This window comes from Anser cygnoides, chromosome 12 (genome assembly GCF_040182565.1).
Source record: "Anser cygnoides isolate HZ-2024a breed goose chromosome 12, Taihu_goose_T2T_genome, whole genome shotgun sequence".
Lineage (NCBI taxonomy): Eukaryota > Metazoa > Chordata > Aves > Anseriformes > Anatidae > Anser > Anser cygnoides.
The window spans coordinates 18,224,760-18,237,576 of record NC_089884.1 but is presented as its reverse complement, the minus strand read 5'-3'; the positions used below and the strand labels follow the sequence as shown (position 1 = coordinate 18,237,576).

Sequence of the window (12,817 nt, the reverse complement as noted above, 5' to 3'; positions counted from 1 at the left end):
CCTGCTCTGGGAAGGCATCTCACATCTCCTCGCTTGCTGCTGAAGTTTTCAGGGATGGGATAAGCCAGTCTGACCGGGGTGAGTCTTCACTTGTAGTGGATATTTATCAGTGCCTCTTAAATTCTTGAATATTTCCTTGACGTTATGGACTGTGTATAACCAAACTGAAGCGAGAATTACTGACTACTCTGACTGCTTGCCTAGCAAAGACGTTGAGACATGTGTTTTCCCCGAGAAGCTGATCTTTTCTATTGCTGGCTCTTCTCTCGTTATCTCAGGGCTCAGGACACGTGTGGGAGCACAGCTCCTTCCCGCGGGGGCTTTGGTGGCACTGCCAGGTGAAGGAGCTGCCTCCTGCCTGTGCTCTGCAGCTCCCCGCTGTCGGCCGTGCCGGATTGCTGACCTGGTGGGTGCTGTAGAGAAAAGGAAGCAAAAACTGAGGGACGCAATAGGTTATTTTTGAGCTGAGCCGACCGAGCGTGGGCCTAGAAACATTCACACGCTCGTAACGAAACGGTGATGTGGCATGGTGACACGATGGGAGGAAGAGGGGAAGAGCAGGGGAAACTCTTTGAACAAGCCCCTGTCCCAGAGCTGTAGCCAAGAACTATGGGTTTAGCTGCTAAAAAATGAGCAGCTAAAGCTCCTCTCTAGCTTTCTATTCACTAAACTAATTTAAGCTGTGTGTCTGTGGAGAGGGGGCTGATTTATTAATAAGTGCCCTTGCCATAGTAGCTGTTTGTATGTGAATAAATCCCTGATAGTGATGCCTGTCATTTCACTAGGAGGCTGTTGTCCCGTTACATTAGGGCTCATGGCTCGAGCAGTAAGTTGGGCTTTAGAAATAAGGAAGTGCTGGCAATGGCCCATGTGTCAGGTTGAACCATATGTGTAAAAAAAAAATGGTGGTTCAGTTACAGATGCGTGAAAGGGGTGCAAAGGCCTCTGTGATTTCAGCCACTGCTCTGTCTTGACATTGTTTAAATAACATGGTTTTATGCTGGGGGGAAAAAAAGAAAAAACAACAACAAACCTTTCTTTCTCAGGTTATCAGAACATAAATTAATTTTTTTCCTGCTTGTGTAACTGAAATTGCAGCACTGACTCGCTCTGTAGTTTTTGTAACCACCATGACTATCAGTGGGAGTTGAATGACTGGCATTTTGCTCTCCTTAGCACGCGTTCTTATTTAATTTTATTTTTATTTTTGAATATAATAATATACAATAACTTAATTATTTTTTATGCAATATTTAAAGCCTGGCATTGTGCTTCCTGCCACAGCTAAAGAGACAGGCTCCTCCAGGGATATCAATTTCTGGAAGCATGATATTAAAGTCCAACAAAAAGTTTGTGTCAAAGCTGGTGATTACTGTAATGCATTGTTAAAGACGCAAATCATTTTGGACTATAAAATGTCCTGCGAGTGTTCATTTATTTTGTCTGCACCTTTTGGGGATTGATGATGGTATTAGTTCAGCTCCTTTGGGAGAGAAAAAGGGATATCACACAGTCAAAGCCAGCCAGCAGGAAATCTGTGGGAGAGCCGAAAGTTAGGAAATGGATTTTGAGTTCTTCGCTTTAACCGCAGTGGTCATCCTTCTCATACATAGGCTAAGAGCTTCAGAAGGTTTGAGAATTTGTATGTGCACGGGATGGAAAGAAGGGATTACAGGCAGGAAAAATACCTCTGGAATTTATTATGCTTTAACCACAGGATGTGGTTGTTAAAATAATGTCTTGGGTTTTTGGCAATATTTGGATTTCATTCCTGCTCTTGAACTGTACTGAACAAGCTCAGTGAAAGTTAAAAGTAATCAGAATTTTGAAAAGCAGGGAAGTGGCTGTGACGCTAATTAATAGGGTGATTTATGCTTCCACTGGAGCTCTCTGATCTACCGGATAAGATCTTGCCAGTGAACTATCAAGCCTGGGTTGTATTCCCAGATTTGCTACTGAGGTGCTTCATGGCATTTAGTTAAGCACTTCTCCAGTATATAACTGCTTGCTTTCCTCTTGCGTTTCTACTTCAAATGTGAAGTCTCTGAATCATGGATTATCTTTTAGGAAACTAGCGTTTGGTCAGAGCTTAGGGCTACTACTTAATTCCATTTTTAGTCAGAATATTCTTGGTGTATAGTGCTAGAAAAAAAAACACACACCAAAACACCTTTTCGTCCCCTAACAATAAAAGTTAACCTTGTAATTCTATGGAATTTAGTTATATAGTTTGATTACATTTTCATTAAAAGGTATATCCTTTTCTCAGATTGCTTCTAGATTGTCATTTTTGAATTTGTCACTTTCTGCTTTTTATCTCATGCCATTTGATCTTGTTATAGGTGAGTAGTTGAAGTCTACTGTTGCATTATCGGTGTGGTGTATGTTCTGCCTCCTTTAGTTGGTCCTGTATGGTTTCAACTCTATAGCATTCTTCACTCAGCTTAGTTCTGGTGCACGTCTGTATCGTGTCCCAGCCAGCGAATTCCTGCCAATACCAGCCCTGCCAAGGCACTAGTGTAAACCAAACGGCAGTACGACCTTGCTGAGAGAAAGAGAGCTGTAGTGACACCCCCACTGGGTTTTGGCAAAGAGCTTCCAGTGGTGCTGGAGAGCTGCAGCTGCAGGAGTGGAAACTGCATATTTGATGCAGCCTGTAGTAATGGTGTTTCTGCTCTTGCGTTTGCTCATGAAAATAATTGCAATTTTAAATTTGAAATAGTTTAAATATGAACTACGGTTTGCTAAATTCTTAATTTTGTGCTTGTATCAGATAGAAAAACACTAGTCACTGAAACGTAAAACCACTCCAGCAGCACTGTATAGCCTTCAGACTTGTTGCAGCAAGAAAGATTGTACCAGCAAATTTTGGAGACCTTCCTAGCTGTGCGTCTGAGACAGGCTCTGTATGGGTCTTCTTACTTCAAACTTTGTGCGTTCAGGAAACCGTTCCTGTGTTAATTAAATATTACTTCCAAGAGACCAGAAACCAGTCTTTGTGTTGAAGTCCTGTTTTCTAGGTGTTTCCCCAGGGGGATCAGTTGCAAGACGTTGGTAGCCAAGGAGTTCGGATGTAACAAAGGTAAAATGAAGAAGAGAACTGAAGAATGCTCAGCTGGTTGTAACAAGTACAGTCAGGCTGCTCTGTTGTGTTATCATGTAATTTTAAAATTCCTTTTATGGGAGAAATTGATACAATTTTGACATTTCTTGTGGTTTTCAAAGTAATTCTGCAGATAGTATAGGAGAGGAAGCAGTCCCAGCTTTATCTGATACAGTTTCAATCTGACTTTTGTTCCTAAGCATTTATATTGTAAGACAGTTTACTGGAGAAACAAGTTCCTGAGTAAAGTAAACTTTAAGCTATGCATCAGTTCAATTCATGTTTCTTTGGAAATTTAGGATAACATGGAAGTGATTTTAAGGAAATCTGTAAATATTAGCCAGGCAGTAAAGTAGAAGGAAACATCTTAGTCTTCATAATAATTTTGGTGTGCTTTATATATGGTTTTATTATTTTTTTAAATTAAAAAAAATGATATGTATTTTAAGCATTTCTGAAGTATTTTGGAGAATAGGGAAATCTGATTAGTTGGTATGTTGGTGAACAGATGTCTTGAATAAAACAGGGAAGAATCAAACAGTTTTGGAAGTCTATGCTCTAAACAGGTGTTACATTTGGGTGAAGTATGCTAAGTCTGGGACTTTGTAATACAAGAATAACCCATCCCTCTGTTTGGAGTTTCTGTTAGGTCAAATTTATTGTTTCTTGAAGCTAATGAACTCTCAGTAAAATTAACTGAGAGCTATTCTCATGTCTTTTTCTTCATATTGTAAGGCTCCAAACCTAACGCAAAGGAAAAATCTTGAGGGGAAAAAAAAAAGTAATAGTGTGTTACTAAGGACTAAACAGAAAACTTTTTTTTTTTTTTAATGTTGCAGCTTGGCTGTAGTTTTTTACAACTTTTAATAGTTTTAGCTTGATAAAGATTGAACACATTAAAAACAAACAAAAAAAAAAAAGCAAAAAGCGCACACAAAAAAAACAAAACACAAGATAAAACAGATTTGTGCTGCAGGTGCATTGATCCACCAGCTCAATGCCACATAAATAACAAACTGGTAAGTGTGAAAAGCACCTGCAGTCAGAGCAGCAAGGCGCAGTGCTCGCAGTGTAGCTGGTAACTGTTCGGCAGGCAGAATGAGCAGGGCCTGCAAACAGTTGCTAGGGTAATAGGGCCTGTGGTTAGCGCTGAATGCAGGCAGCTTTCTCTGTCTTGTAGATCAAAAAATGGCTCAAAGTACTGCGTGTCGCTTCCTGAAACATACTGCTTATCAGGAGGCTGCTCTCTGTGCCTCTGACGAGCTTTGGTTATGCATACAGAGAGAACCATCTTTTTTCCTCTCTGTAGGTGCTGAAGCAAAGTACTTCTCTCGTTTCTGCTTTTGTTTTCAGTGCTTGTGCATGACGTGAAGCGTACTGTCCGTAGGGCCTGGTCCTGACACCCCTTCTGGCTGAGCAGCTTGATCCCTCTGCCCATAAAGTTCATTTTGCATGTAAATGCTTATCAGAGGCTCTGGTGAAAGTTGTATTTTCAGACAGGTATTTAAAAAAAAAAAAAAAAGAAATTTGGTGAAGTTTTGGGTATCAAGCATAATCCTTACTGTAACCTTCTAAGAGCTAACATCATACAAGTACAAATAACAGCAGTTAAGCCCTTTCACAAACACTGAAAACCATAATGCTTTAGCAACTTGTGTAAAATCTCTGAAGTGTTCTTTCTGGGTAATTGAAAAATAAATGAATAAATCATAGCGTATGTTTCTAAAAAGCATTATGAAATTTCTGGGACACCCTGGGTGTTTGGACATTCTCCTCACTCTCCTACCTGAGTACCAGTGAGCAGCTGCTGGTATTGCTCTCTGCACTGCACTGACCCATTTCAAAGCAGCTCGAGGCATCTGTCTGCTGAATACCAGGGAGCCATCCTTGCAGGAGAAGTAGTAAGATGAAAGTAAAGAAGAAACCTGTTCGGGCATTCCAGATCGAACATGTACCTCTAATAAGATGTACAGAGGTTATAGTCTCATTTTTATCTCCATTTACACACACACACACATACACGCAGCAGATTTATATCTGCCTTTTCAGATCAGCTCTGCAAGATGTGATCTTGTTTTCTTCCTTTCTCTTTTATCTCTAAGGCTGCAGGAAGGCTTTGTCAGGATCTTGACCTTTTTCTTAAGAATTGTCTCCAGTCTCCAACTGACTTCTATAAATACTGATGCCCATGAACTTGGCTAAGTGGAGCCAAGCAACTTCTGTCCAAAAAGTAGCAAGATTTGATCACAGCTTGTCCCAGTGCTTAAGGATGAACTGAGCATTTAACCCCTTGTGACAGAAGTGCTTTCGTAGCTTTGCTGCTGAGTGGGATTGCGTATAGACATGCAGAGTGCACGCTTGTGTGTGTGTTCTTGGTGACAAAGATATTTTAGATAAGTATACAAATATGTATAAATGTATATTTTGTTTTAAGAAAACAGTGCATTGTCGTTGTCAGAGTATAGTAAACTAAGTTTTTCTTCTGTTGATTTTCCTGGCAAAAGACAGAGGATGAGTAGTCCTTTTTTCTTCCTTGAGCTACAAAGGGAAGAAGTAGAAACACTGTTAATGCCTGCGGTGGTCCATGGAATAAAGAGTCCTCATCTTGTTGCAGGTTGGTGTGAATATCTCAAAGATTCGGTGTCAAGAATCATACCTGACTGGGTTGTACTGACTCTGCTGCACAAATTTCAAAATGATCAGGCAGACCACAATGGAGTGAAGAAATGCTACTTTTGCTGATGAATTCTGTGGCCTGTAATGGTAAGCAAACAACAAGATTTTTTAAATATTTTTTTAATCAAGATTCTAAGTAAAATTTAGGACCATAAAACCCCAGAGTAACCTGTTATGCACAGCTCAGCCTTACAGTCTAGGTAAAAAGTACCTTCTCAGTGGCTTCGCCCTGCTCTGGGGATTGGTTAGATGTTGATCAGCATGATAAACTTTCATGTGATAGTGGCTACATACTTTGCTATTTTGGAAAGTTCTTCTGTGGACTCTGTGTTGCTCCAGGGAAGTAACTTCAGACTTTTCTAAAAAAGTAACATTTACCATATCCTGAAGTTTTGCTATGGCTATCAAATTATTTCATGTTTTGGTATTAACTATTTCTGTTTTATAATACTAGTTAATTGAATTTAGTATCACTGAATCCAAAGGGTAAAGCTGCTCAAGCATAATTTAATTGAAGTGCCTGCTTCACTTCAGCTGTTGCCTCCTGAGACACCAATATTTCCCACAGTGACTCAGTGCTTCACATGATGCAGGTTTCCAGTAGCTTGTTAGTGTAGAGAACAGTTGGGTTGGCTGCCAAGCAAAGCTTTGAAAATGAAAGATACAGGATAAGATGAAATGAGAAAGATAGTGATTACAGATTTGTGTTCAGCAGTTGCATTATCTTGGTAGACAATCAAAACTTACAGTGTAAATTCCCATGGGTTATGTGGTTGCCTATGGAGCAGTACAACACAGAGAGCTTTGTACTGTTTCTGTACACCTTTCTTCTTTCAATTATCTAAGAGACCATACCCAAGTACTTGTGAACACTTGGTTCACATAGCATGGAGTATGGATCAGTGGTAAATATGTATGAAACCCCTAACAATTTTGAAGCTTCTGTTGCTATCAAGTATGACTGAAAATATAAGACTTCAGAGCTTTCATCCCATTGGTGGTGGTTTATTTCAGTGAGCTCATAAATGACCTTTCCTAAACCCCATGTTGTGTTTTTGAAACCTTACTTAAACATTCTGTTCTTTTTTGGTGTCTCTTGTGAGCTGAGGTAGGGTATAACAGCAGAAGCAAAACTTCCTGTCAGAAGCGTAGGTATGTCTCCTTAGTGGTACTTTAGTGCTTAACCTCCAAGGGAGGGAACTTCCTTATTGCAAGTGTTAGTTTTAGTTTTGGTTTTGGCTGTAAAGCATGCATGTGGTGGTGTAACAAATACTGCATGGCTGATATTTGGAGATGTCTGGGGAATGTTAAAATCCCCTTATATAATAAATAGTACATAGAAATAAGATTTTAAAAACATGTACTCTATAGAATTTACTGTTGAAGTGCTGGTCATTAAATAAAGGGGAATTGGATTTAATGTGTCCCTTTTCCCCTGTTTCAGAAATGGAAGGAAGGCTTTCTTTATGAAACTTTAAAGGCATTTTATACTTCAAAAATATTTGTACTGCAATAGCACCCTGCAGTACATTGTTCCTGGTGCTGATGTACAGTCATGTTGGTTCCATTGTCCATCTGTCATCAGCTTTGGGCTGAGGTTTGTTTCCAAAGTGAAATTGTCTGCAGGTCTGATATTCTTCAAGTTAGAGTTCCTCCTGAAGCAGATACAGATGAAAAAGCAGAAATTCAGACAGAAAAAATGGTTTTTACCTTTGGCTTAGACACAAGCAATGTTGTTTTTGTATTACGGCTTACTCTTGTATTTTGGTTATGATGCTTGGTAAAAGCATTTTAAAATGATTGGTTCTATAATAGCTATTGATAACAGTACAGTATGAAGGCAGTGCTGACCTATGCTTTGAGCAACCTTACAGGGTCAGTTACCTACTACTCAGTGACATATTTTCAGCGTGAACATCTATGATAGTTCTTCCAAAACCTCAGAGACTGGGGCGGGGGGGGGGGGGGGGAAACCAACAAAACAAAAAAAAAACAGACTAAAAACCCAAAGCCATTGGGTTCAGTGCATCAGCTGAGCCTCAGCTGTCTGTATGGGTTTCTCCTCAGGTCAGTAACATGCAAGTATTGTAGAAAGAAGAGAGAGGTGTGTTTATCTTTGAGCCTGCTTCTCTGTTTCACTGTCTTTAGTTGGACTGAACCTAAATCTAAATAGCAAGTGATTTCTTATCTGACTTAGGACAGGTTTTATCTTCCTCCCGCCCATAGCATGCCCCTTATCCCTTGCCATGTTGTGATTGCACCTGTTCTGTGCAAATATACTGTTTAACCTAGAGGTGGGAAACATGCATTTCTCTGAAACTGCAGCACTCCCCCTAAATAACTAAATGAGATGGGGGGAAGGTAAAAGTAATGCGTGATGCCCATTGCACTCGCTGTGAATTATTTATTTATTGAGTGTCTCCTGGCGTACCTAGCTGTAAGAGGCGGCAAGTTACGTCCATGTGCTCTGGCACTGGCACATCAGCAGACTGTTTCTTGGTTGCTTTAGTGAGAGAGAAAAGTGGAGGCATATTTAAAATATTGCTATACAAATGAGAGAGATTTAAGTCTAGATGTAATTACGTAATTCTGTTGAGCTGAGGGAGCTTGTCAGCCTTAGCATCCTAAACAATAACATCGGGAAAAAAAACTTGTCAGTTTGAACACACCTTTCTTCAAATGATCCTTTTTCTTAGTACTAATTTCAGTATAGACTGAGTATTACCTAGTGTAATGTATTTTTTCCCCTATAAGAAAAATGTTTTGAAAATATCAGGGATTTCAGTTTCTGTAAAAATCAGGGGTATTCAGTAGAAAATATTGAGTCTTCCCCCCTCCCCCCTCTGTTGGAAACACTATTTTTACCTATAGTCTTCAAGCTAAATATTTACCTATAGTCTTCAAGCTAAATATTCTGTATTTTGGATTTTTTTTAAAATGTAGTTTATGTTGCTCTTTATTACTATAAATAACTGAACAAGCATTCTGCTTTTGATATAATTGAAATTATACAATGGAAACTTATCCTGACTTCTGAGGACACTGCGTTCAAAGGTGTGACTTTTAAAACAGGTCACAGAAAACTTACTGTAAGAGGGATATTGACTTTTGTGGTCATAAATTCAATTTTAAACCAGTTAGTCAGAAAATCTATTTGTAAGGTACATCGGAGTGTCTAGGACTCATGAAATAATCACACACCTTGGACTTCGAAAGATGCAAAGCACAGCTGAATTCTCTTCTAGTGTGATAATACTTTTTTTACACCCTGGAGTTTGTTGCCTATGAAAATCAGCATTATAAAAGGACTTTTTTTTTTCCTGCTGAGATAGAAACTGAAGTTAATTATAAGGCTGGAGAGATTGTTGTTTGAGCTGCCTTATATTTGCACAATAAACTACCTTGGAACAGCAGTAAACTCTCCCATCTAATTCAGTCACTCTGCTCTGGTTATATGGATTCTTTTTCCTTTTTTACTTAGCTTAGTTTATGAGCTAGTCGTAAATTATGAGTCTTCAGTTTCCTGAGCCATCTTCTGTAATCGTTGCTGTGTACTGCGTGGATCAGTAGCGCAGAGATTTCTTTGTGACGGGCTAATGGCTCTCCTTGAAGCCTGTCCTGTAACCATAGTGGTATTCGTCAGTGAGCACCGCAGCTCTAGATGCGATATTATCAGTAAACTTCTTTTTGGGCTGTGGACCTGTGAAAATTGATGAGTCAATTAGCAACTCACTGCTGCCCTTGCTCCCGTACTTGTGGTTTGCCTTTCCTTTCCAAATGCTGGGCCAGCTCTGGAGCTCATCAGATGCCTCTGCTCGCTGACACGCTCCAGACACGCTCCAGCACCCAGACAGAGAAGTGACAGGGCAAAACTAGCTTTCTGATTTCTTTGGTGAGTAGGCTCAGAAGAGAGGCCGGTGGGTGCCGGAGTTGGGTGCCTGGGCAGGCTGGCCAGGAGAGGGGTCCAGGTGGGAGACACCTTCTCCTTCTCGTGCTCGGAGCTGCCTGCTCGGCTCGGATGTGTGTGAAACCATGGCCTCTGCTATTTCTCATCTTCTGTTTCTACCAGTGACTGGAAAACTATATTCAAATTACTACTACACAAGTTGTTGTTCTGATTTTAGAGGCTATTGTACAACACACGTCATGAGAAGAAGCAATCTATTCAAATAGGAATGCGAATAGAAAACGTTTTAGTTTTTCTTTGCAGAGTATTTAGCACTATCATCATTACGGCTCTGAGTGCATAGTGATAACCTTTGTTTTATTTCATTGATAACGATTGTTCTGACACGTGTCGGGATTTCTTCTGTCTCCTGATTTTTTTTTCCAATTGTCAGACTACTTTTTTGTATTGTTTTGGCTTTTGTATGTAAATAGAGCTTTGAGTGATCATGTGAAGAAGTGGGAATGCTCACTTCTAATAGGAAAACAAGGTAAATGTAGATCAGATTTTTTCTGTTTTCCAGAAGGAGCTCTTCACAAATTAAACATAAATAAGGAAGGTGGAATGACACATAAAGAACTTCAGGGTACAAAAATGGTTTACCTTTGTAAAGAAACTTACTGCACAAGTTAGATTTACTGCTGATAGCAGATAAGGCATTACAAATGCATCTGTTCTCCTTTTAATATTTTTATAGGAGCAGAAAAAGCTAAGATGACTGCAGGCTAGCATTTGGAAGCAAATTCCTAAAAGGAAGAAGTGTTGTCTTTAACATGAGTGGTATTTCCTGTGGTGACTGCTGCGAAGTATGCAAAATCCAAAAGGATTGCTAACATTCGTTTGCTAGACTGAATTAGTTGTGGAGTCCACTAGACCGTAGATTATTTTTGCCTGAAATTCATAATTCATCTACTAATACTCCTGCAATTATTCTATTTGATGATTACAGATTCCTGATTCCCTTTTAATATCTGCTAATGGGTAATTATGGTCAGCAATCATTCTTGTCATGGAAATTGCTAATGTAATTTCAGAAACACTGTTGTCATTTGTGTGAAACAAAAGATGGAATGGAAATCAAAAGTGCACCTTTTTCTTTGATGCTGTAGTAGTTAAAAACAGAAAAACTGCTTCTGCTCACTTTTGTGCTTTGGCTGTTGAGAAAAATAAGGCAATATATGTCATTTTACTTGATTCTTGCTATTACGGTTTGGTTTTAGTATTTCATGGTTGAGACTGCTTTTCAGTAAACAGCTTGAGGCGGGTAAGACTTGAGTCCCTGGCAAATGAGCAGCTAAGTGGAAAAATAAGTACTTATTATCCAGGCAGTTACTGAGAACGTGTTTGTGAATGCATCGATAATTTCGAAATGGAAAACAGAACTGCAGTGTACTTGGATCCTCCTTGGAATGGCATCAACTTGGTCAGTGTCTGGTAGGGACAGTACTTGTAAGGAAAGGGGAGAAAGGATGTGATTCCTGGCCATCTGCGTCAGTCCTGAGTGGGAGACTGAGCAGGAGGATACGGATTTGCCAGGTCTACTCCACAGTCTGAAACCTGAGAACAGTTTGTGCTTCATAAATAGAATAAAGGAAGGGCCTACCAAGAGCTGTTTTGTTGTTATCAGCCTGATTTTTGTGTCAGATAGCACGTTGTTCTGTCGCTCCACCTTGCGCTGTCAGGAAGGAAGAACGCTCTCTGTGCCGCTGTGACGGAGCTTTCTGCTGTGCTCTCGGCGCCTCGGATGTTCTCCCGTGTCTCCCTGCTCGCCCTGCCCTGGCACCGGTCCTTTAGGACAGTTCAGAAGTTACTCCGTCCTTCAGCACCCTCTGCATGCTGTTCAGGACAAGGCTGGAGATGGAAGATGAGGGAAGTCCTGGCAGCTGTGGAGGCACAGGGATGTAATCACCCCATCAGGTGATGTGCCTCTTGTCTGAGTGATGCAAGTTCCCAGATTAGTTTCCCTGGTGAAGAGACTTGCCTTTTTGTAATTACTTATCTTGAGCCAACTGCAAAAGAATGTCTTCACTGATTTTTTTGTAATATGACTTGTTAGTGTAGCCCAGGATATCATATTTCTGTTTTTTTATATATATTTTTTAAACACTTGGTCTCTAGGCTCTGCAGTGTGGCCATGTCTCTTCTGCAACTCTTGCGTCCTGGCCAATTCCTAAGCAAATGTTGTATATTGACACAGAGCGCTGCGGACAGTTTTAACTAGTCCAAGAGAACAAAAGAGCATCATTCCAAGCCTAGTAGCTTTCAGTCTTCTATAACAAAATCCTATGGCTTTGTCCAGGAGACGAGAGTGTAGTGGTATTTGACAGCTGATACTAATGGGAAGCAACCACAGAGCTGCTGTCAGAAATACCCAGTTTTGTGGAAGACAGAAATAGCTCTTTTCTGGTGAGCAAGAGGTGGCTGTGTGTGTGTGTGTGCACAAGATCTTGCCCAGTACTTACCTGGGTAAGTTTCTGTTGCTGAATCTGAATGCAGCCTTGTTCCCAGTGCATTGGAACAGAATAGATTTACTAGGCTGCAGCTGTTTGATTCACATTCTGAAAGGAATCTTACTGTCTTTCTTTTTCTTTTCTTTTTTCTTTTTTTTTGCCTATCATGAGTCCAATGTTCTTGTGTATTCATTGGGCCAACTTCTTTATCTGGCCAAATATTTTTCAAGTTTACTGCCATGCACGTGGCTGGAACTCATCTAGATCTGATGGAGTTTTATTCATTTGTTTGGTAGACGTTCTTGTCAGTTCTCAGTGCAGTTTCCAATCCGTACTATTTGGGTTATTTCTTATATATGTATACATACACTGAACTAATCCTGTTGACAAATTGTTCCTTCTCCTTTCTAATTCTTCAGAACACAGCGAAGACTTCCAAAGAAAGCTTTTTTTCTTGATAAAGTGACGATCAGAGCTCCTTTTTGTTTGCTGCTCCTGCTTCTGGGAGTGCTGTTTGGATTTTGTGGTCTATTGCCAGCTGAGGGTTACATCTCTCTTGTGGTGTCAGAACGCCAAATCTCCAAGAAGTAATGACCAAAAAAAGTAAAAGTGATGCTGTGGTGAACAGTGCTTAAGTGATCC

At 40.1% G+C, this 12,817-nt stretch overlaps 1 protein-coding gene across 7 annotated transcripts in view; it reads left to right on the top strand.

Annotated features, from left to right (window-relative positions):
- Positions 1–12,817, top strand: part of ADCY7 (adenylate cyclase 7) — a 61,550-nt gene that overhangs the window by 13,877 nt on the left and 34,856 nt on the right. For 6 of the 7 annotated variants that reach the window (XM_013186857.3, XM_067004584.1, XM_048075358.2 and 3 more), the window contains exon 2: positions 5,718–5,866. The exons of the other annotated variant lie outside the window; for it this stretch is intronic. The gene's annotated coding sequence lies outside the window, so the exon portion shown is untranslated. The remainder of the gene's footprint in view (positions 1–5,717; positions 5,867–12,817) is intronic. 7 annotated transcript variants of the gene reach the window in all.